Here is a 24,180-nt window from a genome sequence, read left to right on the forward strand (position 1 = left end):
TCATCACAAGAATGCGGCATCCGAACCTATGAGCACAGCAAAATGATCAAGGAACCCAACCAAAAGCCCAGCTATAAATCACCCTTGTTTGAAAAACTGTTTCTGCAAAAAACTCCCCCATCCTTGTGACCCCCAAAAGAAATCATCAATTGCCTTTCCAATCAACTGATTCATTGATCATATGAATTGGAAGTATAAATTGCTAGAAAAAGACAATGGACTCTTGCCCTAGGCATCGAAAGGGCCTGAGAGACATGTTGCATGGCATCCTAAAGGACACAAATGATCAGATCAGGAAAAAGATCTGTGGACATGACAGCCGCTTAACAAAGATGAATCGGGTGGAAGATGTGTCAGTGGAAGATGAACCAATGAAAAGAGAATGAACATTGAGAATATCAATGTGGAGGACAATGAGAAAGCAAGGAAAAATGTTGTTATGGGGTGGGGGCGATAAAAAGGTGTGCAGTAAAAGTCACACATGATCAAACTTGTGAAAATGGGCTGGTGGGTTGCCTCAGAAAATGATTTTCTCTCGATTCTCATAGTGGCTGGAATCGTCTGATGTATAGTTAGTTTAACATTAATTGGGTAATAGAGGTGGGACTCGGATAAAAGCAAACAAAGGTGTTTTTTTTAAGGATACATGCATGTTTAGATTAAGAGGATATAATATGTTAGTATTCACTCTGTAGAAATGTTTTATGATATCTCCCATATTGAAATAAATCGCCTCACAGAGGTGGGTGATTAGGATGGAGATGTGTAGGAACATTGAATATGGAGGAGAGTGGACATTGGGTGTAGTGGTATGTATAAAATTGGGGTCTAATACAGACCAGAGGGGGGCATGTAGAGGAGGTGCTAAAATTGCTAGACCCCACCCCCCTCAAATTGAATGCAGATAACGTGTCGGGTTGATCAATAGTTCCAGTATTGTAAAAATCAGAATTATAGTGCCTTGTAGGCCAAAAAGCACATTTAAGAGCAATATATATTTTTTGGGGTCAGAATGCCTTGCGCAGGAGAGGGCCTGTTGGATAGCATACATTTATCATAGTTTTTTTTAAAACTCTTTGTTTTCCAACACTAAACAAACATCAACAACAATAACAAACATCACACTACAACTGGCACTTTGTCTTGGGATCCGCACTCCATCCTCCGTCTCTTGGCGCTTCGGCTTAGCTCTCTCCTTGTCTCTCCTTGTCTGTCCGTCATGTTCAATGTTGGTCATCCCTGGGTCCCGCATTCGGCCCTTTGTAGCATGTCCTCAGCCCCCTTCGAGTTCCCTCGCTCACTTTGTCTCCGGGAATTCAATCCTCCTCCGGCCCGCTAGGGCCTGTTGTGTCTTGTCCCTCCGTGCAGTGAAACAGATCCTGTATGAGACAGTTCCATGCAAGTAGTTTGGCCCAATTTTCCCCGTCTCTGCTCTACACTACACTGATGTTTCCGCTATTGCCCATTTTCCATGCCATTGCTATGCTGCGCATCGCCAGAATACACATTAAGTCTTTCATTTTCACTATATGTGTCTGTTGTTTGCTGCCCCTCGGGAACAGCCACAGGAGGTAAGATTCCGGCGACCACACTTGCATTTGTATCCCTCCTGCCTCTGCCATCGTTTTCACAATGTCCCAAAAGTTGAGTATCACCGGGGAGGACCAGAACATATGTACCATATCCGCCTGTTCACTGCACAGTTTGTGTCCCATGTTCGACATTCTCTTGGGTGTGAGGTACGCTCTATGCATGAGGTACAGCTGCATTTGCTTGAATCTCGCATTTCTGGAGTCTTCTTTCGCATATTGAAGTGTCCTGCTCCACTCCCCATCAGTGAAGGTCTTGTGGAGTTCCTCCTCCCATCTGGCTCTTGCTGGCAACGCCCTTTCATTATTGTTACGCAGGAGCTGTTCATAGAGTCTGGATATCGTGTGTCCTCCCTCTGACACATCGTACCACATGTCCAGTACTCCCTCACTGTCTCCTTCTCCGGGCAATGTCTTCCACCTCTTCTTGATCCTCTGTACCATACCATTGTACAATAGGAATTGTCCGCTGTGTACTCCCTGTTCATCTATCAAGGTCTGAAAATCCATCCACTCCCCGTCTTTCCATAAGTCTCCGGTCTGTGCCACTCCCTTGTCTTCCCACTGTGTGCGGTAGATGGTCAGGGATGCCGCATGGATGCCGACTAGCCCCGCAAGGGGGATTTGTCCTGAGTAGGGGTCACACTCCCCTTGTATCTTCCACGCTATCCTCCACAGAGTCAAACCCAGCTGGACTATAGTAGGGAGTGGTTTAGTTAGAGCCTTGTCCAGTCATGGGAGTTCCCTCAGGTAGTAATGACGTATTGCTGGCTGAAAGAGCAGTGTATCTATAGATGTGTCATCCCCCAACCATTTCACAACGAACTGGAGTTGTCCCGCCAGGTAGTAGCATTCAAAGTCTGGTAGCTTGACTCCCCCACCCCCCATTCGTAATCTCTCTGTAGTTTGTTCAGCGTGATCCTGTTCCTTCACTCGCCCCATAGGAACTCTCTCACCAGTGTGTGTAACTGTCTGAAGAAGGACCTGGGAATGTTATATGGGATATTAGTGAAGTAATACAGTAAGCGGGGCAGGACCGTCATCTTTAATAGGGCTTCCAGAACTTCATGGCTTTTTCTATTTTGGCTAGGGCCGCCTGTGTATTTGCAGTGTGCGTTGCTGTGAGGCTGTGGTGTATGTCCATTCCCAAGTAGCGGAAAGTGATTGGTGTCCATGTGAGTCCTAGGCTCGGTAGCTGGTCGGGAGCAACCCCCATCAAGCCCGTCAGGGGGGAAAGAGCAAGGATTTCTCCTTGTTGATCGTGATTACCAACAGTCTGGCGAATGCCCCCAGTGCTTCTAGAAGGTCTGGCATGTTTTCCCTTGGGTTCCCAACATAGATGAGTATGTCGTCTGCATATATGGAAATTAAGTGTACCTCCCCGTCTATTTCTATTCCCACGTTCCCTTACTGTGCCCTAAGGAAAACTGCAAACAGCTCCGGAGCAGTATATATAGCATCGGGGATAGTGGGTATCCCTTCATCGTGCCCCTGCCAATCCTCCACCCCTACGAGATGTGCCTACCCGTTTTCACCCTAGCTCTGGGGTCACTGTAAAGAAGCCGGATCCAGCGGAGGAACCCCTCCTCTATCCCTAAATGGGCGAGAGCCCCCAGGAGCCAGTCCCAGATCACTGAATTGAATGCCTTAATGGCGTATATCTATGCCACTGCACGTTCCCCCTGTTTTCGGTTCATGCTCTCAATGATGTGGTGGAGGCTGCGCATATTCCATGTCATGTTCCTCCCTGGTTCGTAACCCGTTTGGTCTGGGTGCACCAGCGTGGACATTTATCATAGTTTTAGAAAATCTAGGCTTAAACCTGAACAGGAACTAAGTTTTGATTAAAAACAGATTGGTCAGTCATTTTGTAATTTGATCAGCCATTTTGTTTGAGCCAAGGTCAGGCAGATTCTAAAATGGTTACTAAGACATACAAAATGGTTTAATTTCACAAAGTCATGATTATATATTAAAAAAATTATCTCATTACTGTTCATTAAGAGTTCATTGGAGAAGGACATATCTGGACATTTTGTTCAGACGTCTTGGCAGCAATTTTGTCATTGATGAACCGGGGGCAGCCAGGTACTGTCCAAGGAAGGTTGCAATTAGAGCAGGCAGCTGTTCAAATAAGCAACAATTGTATTACGTTCATGGGAAGTCCACATAGCTGATGCCCATATATAGGCTTTTTGACAAGGAAGCATGCTATCGCCTGCCAAAATTACCTCGAGGATGATGTCAAGGATGTTCTTTCTCAAGGCATCAAAGGATTCATATTAAAGGTCAGGAGCATCTCACACAAATTTAATTAGCCTGTATGCCAATTGATGTCATATGGGCCTGTGAGTGGCAGTTAAGCCAGCAAATCACAGGCACATGAGGGTTGTCTTTAGTTAGACCAATAGAAATGTTTTGTGTATTAATTATTAAATTACACCAGCTTTGAAACAGTATAAAAAGAGCTGAATTCAGAGCTCTGGTTGATTGTTGTTGGTGTTCCTGATGTATGCTGTCTGATGTCTCCCAGTTTGCTGTGAAGAATAAAAGATGTCTTTGAAATTTGCCTCATTGTTTTGCTGCCTTCCTGCTTGGTGTCCAGTCTGCCTTCCCTGATCCAGATGTGCCAGAAGCCAAAAGAGGGCATTGGGCCCTTCTCTTCATGCCTATATGTGTGTATGCTTTTGTGTCTGCTTTCCTGCAAACCCATGCATGGGACCTATGAAAGTAATGGCGTGTTTATTATTGTGCCTGTGTGTGGGAAATGGAGTTCAGAAAGGTCTGTGCACCCTGGGACAAATGGTCCTTGACAACCACTTATTAATGTCTATTACTGTTAGCCCCTCTTGTATTAACCTACTGTAAAGATGCCGTGCACAAGTGACGTTTGTTAAGATGTTACTGCTGGGTCACCAGATTCGCAAAAAAAGTTAGGGATGTAACTTTCTCTTAACCTCTCAGTGGACACATCAGATGTTCCGGATGATGTATAACGCAATCCCGTGTGGTTTCAGACTTGGGGGAGAGCGTTAACTGCTTTTAACATTGTAGTTTACCAGAAATTCTGGTAAAGTAGTGTACAATATTAAAAGCAGTTACCTAGGCTCACCCTGCACCCAGGTGATGTTTGGGACTGATGGAAGCACTTGCGTCTAAAAGTTGTAGCCATGGTCATCTCCATTTGTTTAAAACACCCACTTTCCTTGTTTTCAACATTCATTTTAAACACCCCTTATTCAAAAAATGAAGAAGTCAGTAAAACAATTACACCCCACTTATGCTTAATAACGTCTTACCTTTCAAGAGACAAGAATACACGTCTTTATACTGCCTTATTGTATTCACAACACAGAAGCAAATGTTTCACACGGTATCAGGTAATAATTGGCCCCGTATATAATGTCGCCATACATATAGTCACCGGGAAACGGCATAGGCAAAATTATATATGGGGACAATATATGGGGTAAATGGGAGCGGGGGCTGCAGGGGTGGCCCCCATTCTCTTAAAAAAATAAAAATGTTGGGGGTTGCAGGGTTGTCCCCCGCATGTTCCTTATGATAATGTCTCTGCGAGCAAACAGAGTCATTTTTGCATGGCGACATTTTTGCGGGGACATTGTCACATGGAACCATTTCACACAAGTATTTAGATAAAATATGAAGCATACAATGCATTATTAACACAGTTTGCATATCCACAAATTAGACACTCACAGACTAGTCATTGGTACATTAAAAAACCACGGGGCAGCGATTACATTGTGGAAAGACCGGGGGACCAGGAAATACAGGGCAGGGGAGGGGAGAGCTTTCTGATCTCACAGGGTTGATCTTGGCACTTTGAAAATATGCAGGTAACATGATAATTACACAATTAATAGAGGGAAAAAAACATTAATTCGGCTCAGGCTGTACATTCAAGCACTGCCAGTTTCCCTAAGTCACAGCTAGGCAGAAACTCACAGTGTCCGTGGCTCTGCGTATCGTTAAGGAGAGCCGGTTTCAAACACATTACTTTTATCTCTGACAGACCTTTCATATGCATGATGTAAAATATCCAACTGAAACAGCTCGCAAAGCGCCACCTTGCAAATCTGTGATAGTTAAAGTAAGGTGCACAGATGTAGAAGTACACCCAACCCAAAATATTTTTTAAATGGAGGCACAGATGCAAAACAAGAGGGATGCACAGATGTAGAGGTAAACTCATTTTGGGTTGGGTGTACCTCTACATCTGTGCACCCCTCTTGCCAAGAGGGCTGCACAGAAGTACACACCAACCCAAAACGGGTGGAGACACAGATGCAACGCAAGAGGGGTGCACAGATGTACCAAAACACCCAACACAAAACGATTTTAAAGATGGAGGCACAGATACAAAGCAAGCGGGGTGCACAGATGTAGAAGTATACCCAACTCAAAAAATGATTTTTAGAAATGGAGGCACAGATGTAGAAATGGGGGATGCGAAAGGGGGGGTGTGAGGGGTGTTGGGCAAATATATGAATGTCAGTCGGGGATCCCGGGGAGAACAAAAAGTAGAGAGGGAGAAGGAGGAAAATAATTTTACCTGCTGCTTCAAACCGTGCTGCTCTCTGCTTCGGCTGGCATTGTGTCCCGTGCGCCTGCTGCTCCTGCCTTAAGCACGGGCGAACCAGAAGCAAAACATCAGAAGCTTCCGGTAGCCCTCCCCTCCAGGACCATCCACCAATATGAGGCCGAGAGGGGAGGGCTTAGTTGGAAATGTTCGCAACTTTTACCCGGTCCAGAGAGAGACAGTATTTATGGAGCCCAAAACAAAGGGTCATCCATACTGCGTCTCTTCTCTCCGGCCTGAGGGTGGGAACAGCCCCGAGTTCATTTGAACGCCTGGGCGCCTTAAGGCTTTGGTGCTATATAAGTGTTATAACATAACATTCTGCCGGCGGGTGCCCGGGCCCGGAGCACCCGCATACTTGGCGCCCCTGCCCAAGCGATAGGTGGTTTCTGTGTGCATGTGAATTTTCAGAGTGGGTGTTGGCTGACTGGTCTCGTGTTTGTGTGGGCGCTGCGGTTGAATTTGTTCTGAAGGTAAGCTGGAGGTTTGAGTTGGATGGCTTTGAGTACAACGCAGACTCCATTGAAGGCAATTCTATGGGGCATGGGGTGCCAGTGGAACTGGGCAAGAGAGAGGATGATGTGTGATTGTTTGGGTAGGTGACGGATAAGTCTGGCTGCTGTGTTTTGTATGGCTTGCATGTGGGGTAGGGTGCTGTTGGAGAGCCCACTGAGGAGAGCATTTCCATTGTCTCACAAAAAACTGATGCTTGCACTGCATTGCGGAAGTCGCCAGGAGGAAGGATATGTCTGATTTTTCATAGGAGTTATAGTTGTAGAGTGCATGTTTTGGTGACAGTGGCTATGTGGTGGGAAAGGGGGGGCTCGATGGTGATGCCAAATGATTTGACAGGTGTGGAGAGGGATATGTCAGTGACAAGTTCTTGGATCCAGCGGATGAGGTTGGGTTTGTGCTTTGGGGGACAGATGAGAAGGTATTCTGTTTGGGATGGGTTGAGTTTGGTGATGGTGGAGAGACAGGTTTTGAGGGTGTGGAATTGTGAAGGAGATGACATTTAGAAGTATATTTCTGTGTGTGTCTGTGTATTGGTGGAAATGGACGTTGTTTTCTAAGGGTCTGTCAAAGAGGAGTGGAGCTAGGGAGGACCATTGTGGTACCCCATACTTGACATAGGTTGGGTCTGATCGATAAGGGGACATGGAGACAGCATGTCCTGTCAGTGAGAAAAGAGGTGAACCAGTCCAGTACAATGCCAGAGAGATTCATCCTGTGGCATAGGATATCTAATAGAGTGGTGTGGCTGATGGTGTTCAAGGCTGCAGATTCGTCGAGGAGTATGAGTAGTGATGTTTATCTTTTGTCTGTGATGCCGTGGAGGGCATCAAAGTTGCATTTTTAGTGCTGTGTTCAGCTCGAAAGCCAGATTGGAAGGCGTTGACTAGGTTGTTTGTGGCGATGTGTTGCAGTTGAGTAGTGACAAAGCGTTCCATGATTCTGGCGAGATATTGCAGGATACTAATGCAGCAGTAGTTTTCGGGGAGTGTGTGGATGAGAGATTCTTTTGAGGAGGGCTAAGATTCATCTAGTTTTGAACGCAGTAGGGATAGTACCATGTGAGAGGCAGGAGTTGATGATGTTGAGCCATCGGGGAGCTGGGGCGGTGATGCAATTGAATGGAACTTGAGGTGGGCATGCATAATCCAGGAAGTGTGCAGGTTTTGTTTTGGCAACAAGGGTGTTGGTGTTGATGGGATGGAAGTTGTCCCAATGTGTTGGAATGTTTGGGAGTGCGAGAGCTGAGGGGAGGGTGTCTGGCTTCCCGCTTAATGGAGAGGCAGGAATTGGTGAACCATGGTTTGTGGTGGTGGTTGTGGGGTTTTTGTAATTTGAGGGGTGCAATTTTGACGAATGCTTGTGTGATGATGGTGTTGTATTGGTGGAAGACGATGTGCGTGTGAGGAGGGGTGGATTGGTATGAGTGGTGCTAAGGCTATGTCTGTAATGTGTTTGGTTTGTCTGGCTGGGGGACAAGGAGGGTGTGTGGCAGGTGGTGGGATTTTGTGTCGTAGTGTGAGCATCAAGGGGATAGAAAAGTGGTCAGACCACGATACCCAGATTTGATTAACCACAGAGACATGATTTTTGCTTGCGATGAAACGGTCCAGGGTGTTGCCAGCGATGTGTGTGAGATAGGTGATGAGCTCTGTGAGGTAATAAGGGGTGAGTGAGTGGAGCGAGGATAGTCTTTATTATGGGATCAGTGTCTGGAAGGAAACTACCAGGGTTGAAGTCGCCATGGTAGTAGATATTGCATGAGGAGTGGTTGTTAGTAGTGAAGTCAGTCCATTCTGTGTGGAAGTTTGGATTGTGTGTAGGAGGGCGTAAATGAGGTGTATGGATGTTATGGAGGGGAGCAAGGGAGACTGCACTTCAAAGGATGTGTATGGGGGTGTGTGAGTGTGTCTTTGTATATGATGGCAGTGCCACCACATTGTTTAGTTGTGTGGGTGGTCGATGAGCTAGTGCAGGGGAATTTTCCCTGGGATAAAAGGTGTGAGCCATGTTTCTGTAAGGAAGGGTGTATCTGGGGAGTGTGATAATGAGTTAATTAATTTCATGTGTGTGAGCTGGGGCGGAGTGGCAGTTGAGAATCATGCAGGTGTAAGCAATTAGTTGTTTTAGGGGAGTGTTGTGTTGGAGTTTGATTTGGATGTTGTTTGTGTGCTTTATGCAAAGCATTTTTGTGGCTGACAGGGAACACAGAATTAAATAGAGAAGGCCATAGCAGCAATCTTTATCTCTGTCTTCCCTTTGCTCTGGACGCCTAAAGGACAGTGCTTATGTACCCAAAGGAACCTGGAAGTAACATTTCAGGCATCACGTGAGCAATCCCTAGATCGATCCCCATCTTCTTGTAGGTCCCTGACCTCTGCAGGCAGTCTAAGGCACAGGAATGATGTGGTGTTGAGATGAACTCTGTGTTGCTCTCACCTCAGTTGAAACCTGACATGTAGCAAGCCAAAAGGCAGTGCAGGCTGCTGATTTTTTTAAATTGTAGGGGTGCAAATGTTTGTCACAAATTTCTTGGAGCGACTGAGCATAGCCCAAATCAACCAAGAGGGGCTAGGCAGGAGGGAGGTGTTTTCTCTCCTGAGAACAAGTTTGTTAAAAAGCTACACTGCTTGCAATTGGTTTTGTAGGGTATGTCACAATAAGGAAACAAGTCAAGACTGGCTACAACAATACAGGCCTGTTTAGCTACGTAAGTGCGCTTCTGGCTTTACCCTTGATGCAGTAAAAAAGGCAGTGGCACGTCACAAAATGTATCCAGGCTGGTTGCACCAAAATAGGCCAATCTGGCTACCTAATAACACTTATGTTTGCTTTACTCTTGATGCCCATTAAATCATGGCATCCCACACTAAGAAAATATATATAGACGGGCTCACCAACATAGGCCATTCTTGCCACGTAAAAACGCTTATCCTATTTGCTTTAATCTTGAGGCCTATTAAAACATGCCATGTCACAAAAAGAAAATGTATTCAGACTGAGACCACCAATGTAGCCCATTTATGCCAAGTAATAACACTTATGTTTTTTTACCTTTGCCAGTAGAAAAATGGCATGTCCTGGCTGCACAGGTAACCCCCTCCCCCAGGCTCTTGCGCAGTACCAACAGGAAGCAGAGAGAGCTCCTTTGTTCCCGAGGGCATGGACAGTTGAGCAGGACCTTTTCCTCAATGCCACCCAGGAAAGTCTAACGGTGCAGGGAAGCCCAGCCTGCAAACCCAATGAACCGTGCAAAGCGGGGGAAGCAAAATGCTACGGCTAGCATGGCCCATTAGCATGCGTACTTGGGAATTTAAACAAGTTTCCCTTTGACAGTTAAAGCCTGTCCAGGAGTGCGTGAGAGTGCTTTCGAGGTGCAGACTTTGGCTTAATGGATGACGGTGGTGGGTCGGTGCCACACTGGCCATTATAGACGAGCCATCCCTGCAAGTAGGTCTGACGTTCATATGTTGAGCATGGGGAAGAGAGTGGCCATTTTCTGGAGGTTCAAAGAACAACTTTAAAAGGGTATTCCGAGTGATAACTCATTGCCCCATAAAAGTCTCCACAATCTCCTAAAATATTCAATAATACTCATTTACTATTGTCCCTAGTGCTTTATGTGGGATTTTATGTTACTTTAAAGGTTCTTGTACCGCGCACTGTCAGATCTGCAATGCAAGGAGGATGGCAGGGTTTGTTGGTCTGATTGAGCAAGGGGAGAGCAAGAGAGCTTTGATGCAGTGTTGGCAGCTTCAGTTCGAAGAAACCAGTCACTGAGTGTTGTTCGGTAGCCGTCATGTATTGTTGAGGTGAGATTGTGTATGGTTTGGATTCATGTTGGGTGTTGAGAAGTGTGTGCGGTTTGTGATGCCCTAGAGGTATGGTTGTGTTTAGTTCTGATTTTTGAGGGAGAGTATGCAGAAGGGTGAGCTTTTAGTATGCTCTGTTAGTAGCAATACATGTCCTACCCCTACCAATCCCTCTAAAGTGCTGTACATTTCCTACCCCCAACAGTCCATCTAAGTGCGGTACATTGCCTAACCCCAGCAGTCCGTCTAAGTGAGGTACATTTCCAACCCCCAATGATCCATCTAAGTGCGGTGCATTTCCTACCCCCAACAATTCATCTAAGTGCAGTGCATTTCCTACCCCAAACAATCCAAGTGCGGTACATTTCTGCCCCCCAAAGATCCATCTAAGTGTTGTGCATTTCCTAACCCCACCAATGTGAAATCGAGTGGATAGTGCGCCTAACAAGGTTGTGTGGCTAAAATGCTGGACATGGCTTACGCAAGAGCCACTTGCCTCAAACAATACATTATGAGACCCTACAAACGTGAGTTTTGGATGACTCAACATTGATTCAGGCGTCTGTATAGTGTACAGCCTGTATAGTGTAAATAAATGTCTGTCTGTAATTCACCTTCTTGCACTGTATATAAAGAATTTAATTGATGAGTAAATCATCCAACTCCAATGTCCAAGCCAGCTTAATAACTCTCCTGAAGTGGTCATTTAGGGTTTCAGCACCCCTACTGGCCACCATTCTTTGTTATGATACGCATAGGCAAATAAATCTGTCCCATGATAATCTACAGTCACTCATCCCCTCCCTCCATTGCTTCATAAAAGACTTTGCCACAGAAAGAAGCCCCAAGGTGGCACTGATGGTATGCACCTATTCTCTAAGGAAGCATCAGTGTTCACAAGTTAAAAGCAGCGTCACTTTAAATGTGTATTTGCTGGCCAAAGATAGGCCTCTTTAAAAAGTGTTAACTGACCACTGATTTGTTTCACCAACCCTTCAGCTGGTGTGGGGTAGGGAATATGCTTAGTGAATACTGAAGTTTAAGGTGGGTGTCATTTTATGTACCCTAAATGATAAACCCACGGGAATTTCCCACTGATGTTTGCATTATTAAACATCTCTGTTATTATCAATGTGCCACATAGCTTTCTCAGAGGGGCTCACTGAGCCCACATTGCATCTTCAGTCATCCCTGAAATCATCTGTGAGAAAAGGGTGTGGTCTAAACTACTAGCTGTAGCATACACAGAGCATTTCAGGAACACAAAAATGACTTTAAATGCTTATATTTGACAAAAATGTCTGTGACAGTGAGTCAAGCCTGCATCCTTCTGAGCACACAATGTCCACTGACCTTACTGTTTATTCCATCTATGATAACAGTCTAACAGACAAATGTCTGAAAATCACAAGCCATACATTTGGACTGCCTTAGCCTTGGAGTGCCAGGTATTGGGTGCCCTGTTTGAGCTGCACGTATTCTTTTCACATGTTGATCACTTGATACAACCCTACTGTTGTAAACTAGCGCAACTGTGTGTGCGCTCAGTTAAAATCATGCTGGGTGCTTACTCGTGGGGGATTGAGGGAAACCTGGTGGCAGCCCAGCTCCGGGCAGTTTTTGGAACCCCAGCCAACTTAAAGCCCTGACTGTACCTCATTAACATGTACCGCAATATATATTCAGGACACCTTTATGTGCCCAGGTAATGTATAACAAAACAGAAAGGTGATGGCTGGAAGGTTTTGAATTAATCATAACCACGGGCAAAGCTCTGGGCAACCCTCCAGACCATCGTTTTTCAGCCTGCCAAGCCATTACAGAAGGGGAAAAACCATATGCAAATCAGGCTTGGTCCTACCCCAAAAGGGGCAGTCCAGCCCGAACTGCTAGGTCACATCCCTTCTGCACGAGACCACAAGCATCCCCAGACATGTTTCAGCCTTGTTGGGCGTCATCAGTGAGGAGTAGCTTGGGTCGCTAGGCCCGGCAGACTCGGGACCCACGTCTGGGCATACCCGTCCCACTCGGGGTGACTTTAACAAAACAGAAAGGTGATGGCTGGAAGGTTTTGAATTAATCATAACCACGGGCAAAGCTCTGGGCAACCCTCCAGACCATCGTTTTTCAGCCTGCCAAGCCATTACAGAAGGGGAAAAACCATATGCAAATCAGGCTTGGTCCTACCCCAAAAGGGGCAGTCCAGCCCGAACTGCTAGGTCACATCCCTTCTGCACGAGACCACAAGCATCCCCAGACATGTTTCAGCCTTGTTGGGCGTCATCAGTGAGGAGTAGCTTGGGTCGCTAGGCCCGGCAGACTCGGGACCCACGTCTGGGCATACCCGTCCCACTCGGGGTGACTTTAACAAAACAGAAAGGTGATGGCTGGAAGGTTTTGAATTAATCATAACCACGGGCAAAGCTCTGGGCAACCCTCCAGACCATCGTTTTTCAGCCTGCCAAGCCATTACAGAAGGGGAAAAACCATATGCAAATCAGGCTTGGTCCTACCCCAAAAGGGGCAGTCCAGCCCGAACTGCTAGGTCACATCCCTTCTGCACGAGACCACAAGCATCCCCAGACATGTTTCAGCCTTGTTGGGCGTCATCAGTGAGGAGTAGCTTGGGTCGCTAGGCCCGGCAGACTCGGGACCCACGTCTGGGCATACCCGTCCCACTCGGGGTGACTTTAACAAAACAGAAAGGTGATGGCTGGAAGGTTTTGAATTAATCATAACCACGGGCAAAGCTCTGGGCAACCCTCCAGACCATCGTTTTTCAGCCTGCCAAGCCATTACAGAAGGGGAAAAACCATATGCAAATCAGGCTTGGTCCTACCCCAAAAGGGGCAGTCCAGCCCGAACTGCTAGGTCACATCCCTTCTGCACGAGACCACAAGCATCCCCAGACATGTTTCAGCCTTGTTGGGCGTCATCAGTGAGGAGTAGCTTGGGTCGCTAGGCCCGGCAGACTCGGGACCCACGTCTGGGCATACCCGTCCCACTCGGGGTGACTTTAACAAAACAGAAAGGTGATGGCTGGAAGGTTTTGAATTAATCATAACCACGGGCAAAGCTCTGGGCAACCCTCCAGACCATCGTTTTTCAGCCTGCCAAGCCATTACAGAAGGGGAAAAACCATATGCAAATCAGGCTTGGTCCTACCCCAAAAGGGGCAGTCCAGCCCGAACTGCTAGGTCACATCCCTTCTGCACGAGACCACAAGCATCCCCAGACATGTTTCAGCCTTGTTGGGCGTCATCAGTGAGGAGTAGCTTGGGTCGCTAGGCCCGGCAGACTCGGGACCCACGTCTGGGCATACCCGTCCCACTCGGGGTGACTTTAACAAAACAGAAAGGTGATGGCTGGAAGGTTTTGAATTAATCATAACCACGGGCAAAGCTCTGGGCAACCCTCCAGACCATCGTTTTTCAGCCTGCCAAGCCATTACAGAAGGGGAAAAACCATATGCAAATCAGGCTTGGTCCTACCCCAAAAGGGGCAGTCCAGCCCGAACTGCTAGGTCACATCCCTTCTGCACGAGACCACAAGCATCCCCAGACATGTTTCAGCCTTGTTGGGCGTCATCAGTGAGGAGTAGCTTGGGTCGCTAGGCCCGGCAGACTCGGGACCCACGTCTGGGCATACCCGTCCCACTCGGGGTGACTTTAACAAAACAGAAAGGTGATGGCTGGAAGGTTTTGAATTAATAATGTAATGTATGCCAGGAACACCTTGATATGCGACAGTTCTGCTTTATGCAATGTGATATTTGTACAGCACGGCCTCAAAGCACTTTAGGTTGTCTGGGAGTTTGACAGACCGTCATCTGGCTATACAAGATAACAGGGCACAGATCCCAAGTTTTTAAAAATTCTATGGGGGTCATAATGAGGTTGGCGGTAGCCGGTTCGGTGAACCGGCACGGCTGCCGCGGGAGTCATGAATTTTCCAGCGCCTGGGAATGGGCAATTACCGGGGCATTACAGCACTGGCAGACCCAGTAATTGCCCATTCCCGGGCGCCGTAAAATATTACTCTGCATTCCCATTTGTGTCCCAATGGACTCAATGGGAATGGAGAGGACGGAAGCACCGGCAGCATTCATGAATGGTGCCGGTGCATCCGTCGAGGTCAGACCTGGCGGGCTGAAAGGCTCCCGCTCGCAGAATGCGTAGTTTGCAGGTCCGGAAACAACGGTACCAGCAAGCTTACCGGTAATGTTTTTTCTGCACCGGTAAGTATGATACTTGTGACAAAGTGCCCTGAGTTTGGTGTTGCAAAATAGGCACTTTGTCATAGTGTAGTGTAGTGCAGCTGTGATATGCCTTGCTCCCCTGAAGCTGCTCTGTAATCCACTTAAAGAACAAGAGGGAGCTGAGGATTTCAATACGGTGGACATGGGTTTCAAAGCTGCAGCCCAGATCCATCTAGGCCCAGGAAACTATGATTCCTGAGCTCCCCATGCAAAAACACCACACCCAATTCCCATTCCACCAGAAGGATGGGGCAAAGTCCTATAGAACCTCAAGAGCTCGGTTATTACAGTCTGTAGGTGGTGGAGGTTGGAGGAAGAGCTCCTTTGTTGCAGAAGAGAGAAAGATGTAGGGGAATGTGAGAATTCTGAGAACAGTCTCCCAGTTACCCCCGATAGGACCCCCTCTCAGATGACTGAGAAAAGGTCATATCCTGTTATTTTCCCGGAGGTCACCCAAAGTACTGTGAAGAGGAAGAGGGTGCCAAGAGTAATGCATGCTGCCTTTGAAAAGCACCACTATAGAACTGTGATGAAGCAGAGGGAGTCAGGAGGGATACAGACTTCCTATGTGAATCACCACTATGGTACTGGGACGAAGAAGATGCAAACAGAGGCACACCAGCATACTCAATGGATATGTCCCTGTGGCAATGTCAGGCAATTGAAACTAAGTATGCCCACCTTTAACCCATTAATCAGTCACATGTGTATAAAAAGGAGGGAGAAAGCAGCTATAGCGGTAGCAGTCCTGGGAGTGACAGAAGCAGACGTTGCTGTGAAGCCAGGAGAGAAGCTGAAAGGAGGTGAGAGTTTGAGGGGAGCAGTTGTGTGCAGTGCTGCAGCCTGGAGAGCGTCCACATGCTGGGGACTAGGAAGGCTGTTTGTCCTGGCAGGTGTGGCTTAGGAGCTAGAGCTCCTTGGGACAGAGGCGAGGCAGAGGAAGGAGGCCATCTGAGGAGCCATTCTTCCACACACCAGAGGAGTGCTCGCCCCACTGGGGCACTCTGATAGTGCTGGATTGCTGAACCCCTCGAGGCTTTTCATGAAGTTTGTGGCAAGCGCAATAGAAAGGAAAGTCTTCAAAGGGGAGCCGGTGAGTGTGAGAGGCTGAAAAAACCAGTGAGACTTTGATTGCGAGTGCAAAAGGAAGAACTTCTTTGCTATCCAGTTTTAAAGTATACATTGTATCGGAGAGGTCACGCTCCTTCAAAGAAGGGAAGGGAATGTGAAATGTACTTTAAAGTAAACAGCCTCTGTATCAAGAAGGAAGACCTTTAGAAAAATGGAAGGTATGTTGAGCTGTGAAGTGTGAGCAAAAAGGCACTGAGAGAAAGGACGAGCTATGCGAAGATATGAAGTGTGAGCAACATCCCCAAGAAAAACTATAAATAATAATTAAGCATTGGGGTGGCCACCAGGCGGCAGAGTGATCCAGTAGGGCAGCAGAGACCCCACCATAAAGAAGTATAACCGAATGTTATCCAGGCAGGATAGTGATCCAGGAAACCCACAGAGATCCAGCAAAAGATTAATTAAGCATTGGCGTGACCCCCAGGCAGGAAAGTGATCCAGGAAGGCCGCAGAGACCCCATCATAACAAAATATATACTGGGGAGGTTTCCAGGCAGAGGAGCGGCCCAGGAGAACCACATAAACCCAGTAAAGAAAATATGAAGAAACAGTAATTTATAAAGAAAGTGAATGTTGAGAGAATCTTATTTTGGCTCATGAGCTTTAACAAGAGGGCACAGCTAAAGTCCAGGGCACCTGGTTGCATGACCTGTGATGGGTGGACCATGCGGTCTGAGTACTGCGCCACAACCAGGGGAGACCGTATTGAAAAGGTGAACTGTGTGGCGAGTTGAAATTTAATAAACCAAGAGCAGTCATTGAATATGGGGACGGGAACCCCATAAGGAAATAACTTTTGTGTTAACAGGTTGAACATTTGTATTCCATTGAATAGGGGGAAGAGAACCCCAACAGAAGCAAGTTGAACTCTTGTGTTTTAAAAAGTGCAACTTGACAAGTTGAACATTGGTGTGAAATCAAAGGAGATTGAACTTGGGCAGGGGAATCCTGAGAAATCTTTTGAAGAGTGTGAACCAGAGGGCTTTGAGTTTGGGAAAAGGGAACCGGGATAAGCCCAGGGAACTTTGTGAACTAAGGTACTCTGAACTTGTGATAAGTGAATTCTGAGAAATCTTTGGAACTTTTGTGAATCCGAGTTCCTTGAACTTGGGGAAGGGAACTAGGGAAGAGCTCCAACGACAAGTTGTTTTACTTTTGGACACTATTTAGTTTGTTAAGATATGGACATTCCCTACACATTGTTATTGTATAGAAGTGAGGAAAAGCATAGGATATGACACAGACAGTATTTTGCTTTGGACTAATGGACTTAGACTTTCCCTTAGTTTTCTTCTAGATAAGGAACATTCCCACTTTAGAGATAGAGCAAGTTAGGCGTTACACGATCCTGACCCATAAAATAAAGGTTTTTGAACTATACCTCAGTTGTTTGTGTCATCCTTTGATACCATGTCTGTCTAAGAAGAAGAAGAATCTGGAGCAGAGACCCCAGTGCCTGTGGTCCGCAGCAGTCAGAAGCCTGGTCTCGGGAGTATAGTTCAGGGGCACGCACTCGCCTTGGAAGCAAGACGACACAGAGCAACACAGGTTCGATCTCCAGGTTCGCACTAAGAAACCTCTGGGTTTTGAGCACGTTATAAATAATAAGCAACTACAATTACAACCAGAAGGCTAGGATAAGGAGGAGATGGGAGGCTGGGGAAAAGAAAGTCAAGGAAGTGGCGGAGGTGGGAGCAGTGGAGCACAGTTGTAGTTATGAGGAAAGAACCCAAAGGGGTAAGTAAAGAAGAGGCCCAAAGGGCTAAAGAAGGCAGGAGAATAAGGAGTGCATTGGGAACATAACTGCCATAATAGAAGTACCCAAAGGGTTGAAGAAGTTGGAAGAGTTGAATGGGACTTGGAGAATCTTAACTGTGGTGCGAGAGGGGCCCAAAAGTGTGAAGAAAGAGAGGAGAATAACCAGCTATTGAAAGAAACTTTGAACGAGGGATGAATAAGGAAAGAACAGAAAATAGAAGATAATGAAACCGGTTGCTTGCAGTCTGCAGAGTGTGTACCCTGAAGCCTGGGACACAAAAATGTTACTTACAAAAGCATGCCATGATGTGCCAGGGCTTCCAAGAAGGTGCTCTGCAGAGCACCAAAGGAATCGGGAAATCACTGGCTGGAGGCCGTAGACCACAGCAGGTAAGTGAGCGAGGGTGGGGGAGTGGGTCAAAGGGTGGCAGAGGGTGCCTCATAGTGGCCGGGAGGACAGGAGTTTGGGCAGGACCCAACAAGGCAGGGGACAGGGCTGCACACAAAAGGTCACACCCGCAGAATTGTGACCTTTTGTGCTGCAATCACGGGTGTGATCTTTTGTGAGCAGCTTGCAGGCATAGAAACAAAACAGATGGGGTGGAGGAAGTATTAAATGTAAGGAGCAACCTCAGAAATTGAGGTTGCAGAAAGAAGTGAGGGGGGAATGTTGGATATCCTATATCCTTCAGGAAGTGATGAAGGAGGCAATAGGAGCAAATGAGGAGGTGAGGGGGAGATCCGTTTAAGAACTAGGAGAGGTGGTATTAGAGCAAAATGGGGATCAGAGAATCATTAATAGAGAGGTGGTGGATCGGAAGATAAAAGAAAAGGTGCAGCCAATATGATCAATAATAAAGGGTAAGGATTTATGGGGGCAAAACCTAAGGTGAGACACCAGGGCAGAGAGCAGGATTGGAGCAAGTGGCTGAGGAGCAGAATCCTGACAGGAAAGAAGTGGGGAATCTAGTGTGGACCCTGTCCCGGCATTAGAGACACCTCCTGTCATCCTCTGGCTCAAATCTACCCTCAAAGGCCTACCCCTCACAACCACACTTATGGAATCCACCTCCATTTAAACCCGAGACTGGCAACAGACTCTAAGAACGGTGGAAATTAGGATGCAGGAAACCCTTAAAACACGGGACTGTGAGCTCACAAGTGTTGTGTGGATTTGCCTGAGGACATCCAGCCACTGGACATACAAAGCACCGGTAGAACTTTTGTTTATACATTTTACTTTCACAAGTGACTTTTAATGTAGATATGTTTTCCCAGAGCACTACCCCACCAACGAGATGATTCACCCTGACAACATTTGCGTTTAATTTGTGGGCCTCATCACGAGTTGGGCTGTAACACCGGCGCTAATAGTGCTGCTTCTATCTGCCCTACCGCCAAACCCACCGGCGCTATTAGCGCCGGATCACAGGTTTGGCGGATTTGGAATTCCCCATTCTCCATTGAGCCCATTTGGGAATGCCCCATTCCCCATTGGGCTCAATGGGGAAATTTCGTACTCATATCGCCAGTGGATTTCCCGCCGGCGGTATGAGTGAGAATTTTCGGCGGATTTCCCCCCAACTCAGAGCTGGGGAGAAATCCGCCGAAGCCCTAATTTGGCAGACCCTTAAATCCGGCGGTAACAGCGCTACCGCCGGATTTAAGGGTTACAGCCAAACTCGTGATGAGGCTTGTTTATTTTCACCAATAATGCACACCTGTAGTTACAAAATATTTTGTTAACCCGATCACCATGTCTGGTCTGTTTGTCGATCTCGGTTTGCTGTGTGACATACTACACATTTATGATATTACATTAAATGCCAATTTTGGGCACAGATGATCAGTTATCTAATGTTATATTTGAGAAGTTTTATCTGTTATACGCAGGCTGCTGCTTGATTTGCTATGTCAGAGCATTTGTGGTTGCTGCGATGAGGTCTACATTTTTCATTAGACTCAGTCAACTAATATGGAGATGCAGCCCTAAAAGCTGGAGTGAGCATTCTCTGTGTGTATTCTTAAACTGATTGCTGCTGAGGCTCTGTAATTACATGATGGACCGTATTTTACATTACATGCATACATGGTCATATTTGGTCAACTTTACATGTTTAACGGACAAATTGCATTTGAATGTTAACATTATATTGTAAATGGTTCAGTAAGTTGGATTTACATTTAATGACAAATGGCACTTTTTGACACAGATAGATAGTACTTTAAAGGTACATATTGCAATGGTATGTGTTGGGTTAGAGTGCTTTGTGTTTTGCCATGTCAGTGAATATGTGACTGCTGGCATGAGCACCACATTTGTCAGTTCAGAGCTCTAAAATGACCTGCTACTCAGTACTTTACAAGCATATTTAGTTAACTTTGCATGTATAAGTGGTCAATTACATTGGGCCGAGGTTGCTTTTTTAGGGTACAGTGTTTCGTCCCTGCCTGTCATGTGAGGAACGCAGGGATGACATCACAACCAGGCCACAGTCCCTATGGAAGTCGGAAGGGCCTTAGCAGCTTCAGCTAAAAGATGGACATATCAACTTGAGGAAGGAAGAGGGTAGAGGGATTGCAGGCCTCTGAGCATTTTGAAAGGACATTCCCCTCTTGTAGCCTACCTTATCATTGTTCAGATGTATGTCAAGGAGTGTGGCTCTAGGTTCCCCTAACCCTGACCATAGTCGATTTGTTGTTATATTGGGCTTCCTGCAGGATGAGGTCTGCCCTTTTGGTTAGGATGAGCCCTGCTAGCACGTCTTGGAGTCCCTTATTCCCTCGGACGTATTGTGGATGGAATAAGGCACGTTGCAGGAGATGTGCATAGGCTGTTGTGGATGCTGTAAGGAACTCATGGTGGCAACAGTAAAGACAGATACAAGTGATCACAGTTCAAAGGTGTTTATTGAACTGTATAAATGGGTGAGAAAAATGCTTAATATAAACCTAAATCTAAGATGGGAGCAAGCTACGACCATCAAATAATAATAAGGCAGTCTTAGTGGCATCTTGTCAAATAAAAAGGGCCTATACTAAAAGAAACTATTGCCAATCCTTACCGCTAAGTTACAAAATAGTGTGGGATAATGTTCACCCGAACAGAAACAATTGTTCACAAAATGATAAATCAGGATGGTATAGCCGGGGTCTCCGGTCCCCACGTTTTCTAGCATGGGACAAAGTGGGACTTCCAAGCACCATACACAACTGGGCTTCTCCAGCACGAGGTTACAGTTCTTTTCAGCGATATCAGGACCTTCGGTGGCCAAGTCTCTTTCATACAAAGTCTCTTGCCTCCGAGGCCCTGATTTGTCAACAATAACAAAACAAAAGTTCCTTTTATGTTGGGCGATGATTCTTCACCCCTGAATCGCCCTCAACCAGGCTCCAATCCTTCTTGAATGTTAGCCTCCCTCTGTCAGGCTCACTATGGCCTTTTACTCAAAGTATTTTCCTCTGTAGTTTCACGAGTCTCAATGTCTTTTTAAACAACCTTCCACTGTGGATATCCCTCATTCGGGTTCACTCTTTTTGGCACAATGTTCACGGGGTTATTGTGCTTCACCCCGCTTCGCAGGCATCCCTCAGCCGGGTTCGCGTTTGCCTCACTCAGTGTCCTTTTAAACCATCTTTCACTGCGGATATCCCTCAGCCAGGTTCACTCTTGTGAGCACAATGTTCATGGGGTTTCAACACAATGTGGGATTCACTTCCCTTAGCTTTCTCCTGGCATCCCTCTGTTGGGTTCACATAACCATTCTAGCAAAGTTCATGATTCTAGCATTCTATCAGAAAAGCAGGATTCCCTTCCCGTAGCTTTCTTTTGGCATCCTCTGTTGTGTTCACACTTGCCTTAGTTCACACTTTCACACTTCATCAGAAAGTGAGGGTTCCCTTCCCCTAGCTTTCTCTCGGCATCCCTCCGTCGGGTTCACACTTGCCTTAGTTTGCAGCTTTCCTCTTGGCTACCGGTCAAAGACTTTCGAGTGTACAAGGGGTTTTTACTCGACTCTTGTATGACCACTTTGACCTCTTATGTCAGGCTCTCCTAAGGTCCTCTAGTATCGGTAGTTTCAACAACAAGGGGACCAGTCAGAGTCTTTCAAATGAGCGCCCACGTGGCGCTGGACCACTCTGCAGCTGGTCTTTCTGTATGCTATTAAAAGTTCAGTAAGACACCAGTTCTTTGATCACAAGTTCTTTCATATCATGTAACCTTCGCTCAAAGCAGTTCGGTTTGCTATCGTCTCTCCCTCTGACTCACCGGCTGTGATGAACCGCTTGGCTTTTCTTGTCTCTGGAGTCAAGGACGGCACCACGGTAGCAAGCGTCTCTCCCCACCTTGGTTAGCAGTGTGGGAGGACCCTGTGCTCCGTTGATATCTGTTGCACCACACGCTAACTTTAGTTCCCGGTCTTATAATTCCTTTCACGGAGGCTTCGCAGTTCTGGGTCGAAAAGGGCAAGAGCACTTCCCTCCTTGTCATCCTTTCGGGTCTCGCTACTTTTCTCCTCCTTTTGAACTGCCGTCCTGGAATAGCTGCCTTGCTCAATGTGTGCTCTTGTGCTCCGCCTTTTATCCCTGTGGCAAAGGGAAAGGGCCGTCACGTGTGTGTAGTTTTTGTCAATTGCCTGAATTTGCCTGATCCTTGTGTTGGGACATGTTAGGTAAACGGCTATTGTGTTAGTCTGTTGACTTTCATGGTGTAAGAAAGTGTTGGTGTTGGAAAAGGGGGGGCTAGAACGTCTGAATATACTACAGGGTAGGATGGGGAAAGGTGTTAAAATGAAGGGGGTACTGCGTCTCAACCTTCGCCGTCCCACTTCCACTCCCCGGGGACCCCTCATCCAGGTGATCCTACCGCACTGATCCACCCCCAGAAACTGGATCCAATAGCGATGGCCATGTCCTGACCACCTGGATGACAGATCCTAGGGGACTAGTAAGTAAGACATCTTCAGGTTTCTCACAATGCACTATTCTTGCTTGCATTTATTTCAGCTGTGTCCAGGTTTAGGGCGCCTGCTGTATTTAGGTCAGGTACCGGCTGTGCTTTATTCCTCTTCTGTGCAGGCCTGCAGATATCCATTCTTTGTTGGCCATGTGAGCCTAGCAATTTGGGTCGCCTGGCTAACCCGAGTTGCAGCAATGTAGTTGGAATGGGCTTAGGTGTTCTCTAGGACTGCCTCCTGCCCTTCTCTTAGATTGTGAGAGGGGGCACCTGCTGCCCTCCCTTACTGGTTTGGGTAGTGAGAGGTGTAAATGAGATAAGCTTCCTTTGTCTGGACCAAATAGTGTATCTTGGGTTATATGTGAAGTTACCATGGCGAGGTGTGAATTTAGTGGCCTTACAGACTCAGTCTTGCCGGTGGGTTGGTTGGTCCTGCCTGTTAGTGGTGTAGAGGAGGCCCCAAATAAAGCCTGCACTCCAACCGCCCATTTTGAAGTACCAGGAACGTTCACACCAAGATATGTGAAGTATGATGAGCAAATACACCAGCAGAGAGCCGCACTGGGGCTCTGTCCAGTACCTAGCAGAAGAACGATGCCTATTGAAGTACCAGTACAAAGGAAATCATGGACAGTAAGGTATCCATTGAGGAAACCGTATCAACCAATAAAACGAAATGAAGATCACCTAAGTACAGTCCCTGAAGAAACCAAAAAGGTCTCAATGGAAAACGAATGGTGACGTCACAAAAACCTAAACCGACTCACATGTAGAAGAAATAACGAGCAGAGAATGACTTAATGAGACGAAATGTCATGAATAAGGATATCGTGAACTTAGTGTGAAGGCGATGTCAAATGAAAGAAGCTTAAGCTGTAAGCATGGCAAAGATATTTGACCAGTTTACACGTGTACATATGCTTGAAACCGCAAGAAAGCTAAGAAAACAGTGCAGCTTGCTATGCTTAGTAGAGGGATAGTGCGGCAAGCGCCACATACATATCTACCTCAAATAAAGCACTTTATATGAAGTTTATTTCCACTTTGCACTAAAAGCAGAATCAACAAAAATTACTAAGGCAATTCAAGAAAAGGTTTCATGTTCAACATCAGGAGCTGAGCGGCAGAATCGAAACCCAGCAGAGGCAACTCGTGCCGAGGGAACCAAGGTTGTATCTATCCAAATGAACGAGCAGCAGCTACAATTAACTGAAGCAAGGACCAGAATATACTGCCTTGACGGGCCAAGATAAGAAGTTGAAGAGGAAAAGGCAAATTCACGGTGTCTGAATCACGTGACCAGCCTAAAGAACAGAAGCAAGACCTCCACACCTACGCATGGCTGTGAGCCAGGAGAAGATATCTGGACAGAAGATGCAGTCTCAAGGCCAACCACAGTGAAATAATTGACACATAGCCACTAAAGTGATGATTGATTGAAGGAAAGCACGGTGAGTTGAGGGGCACCTCACACCTGGCCGACCATTCTGCATGCTGCTAAGCAGAGTGGAAAAGTATGCATGGGGTTGGTGCCAACCCAATCACAGTGGACCAAGTAA

Source organism: Ambystoma mexicanum, chromosome 6q (assembly GCF_040938575.1).
Source record: "Ambystoma mexicanum isolate Mex_15411 chromosome 6q, UKY_AmexF1_1, whole genome shotgun sequence".
Lineage (NCBI taxonomy): Eukaryota > Metazoa > Chordata > Amphibia > Caudata > Ambystomatidae > Ambystoma > Ambystoma mexicanum.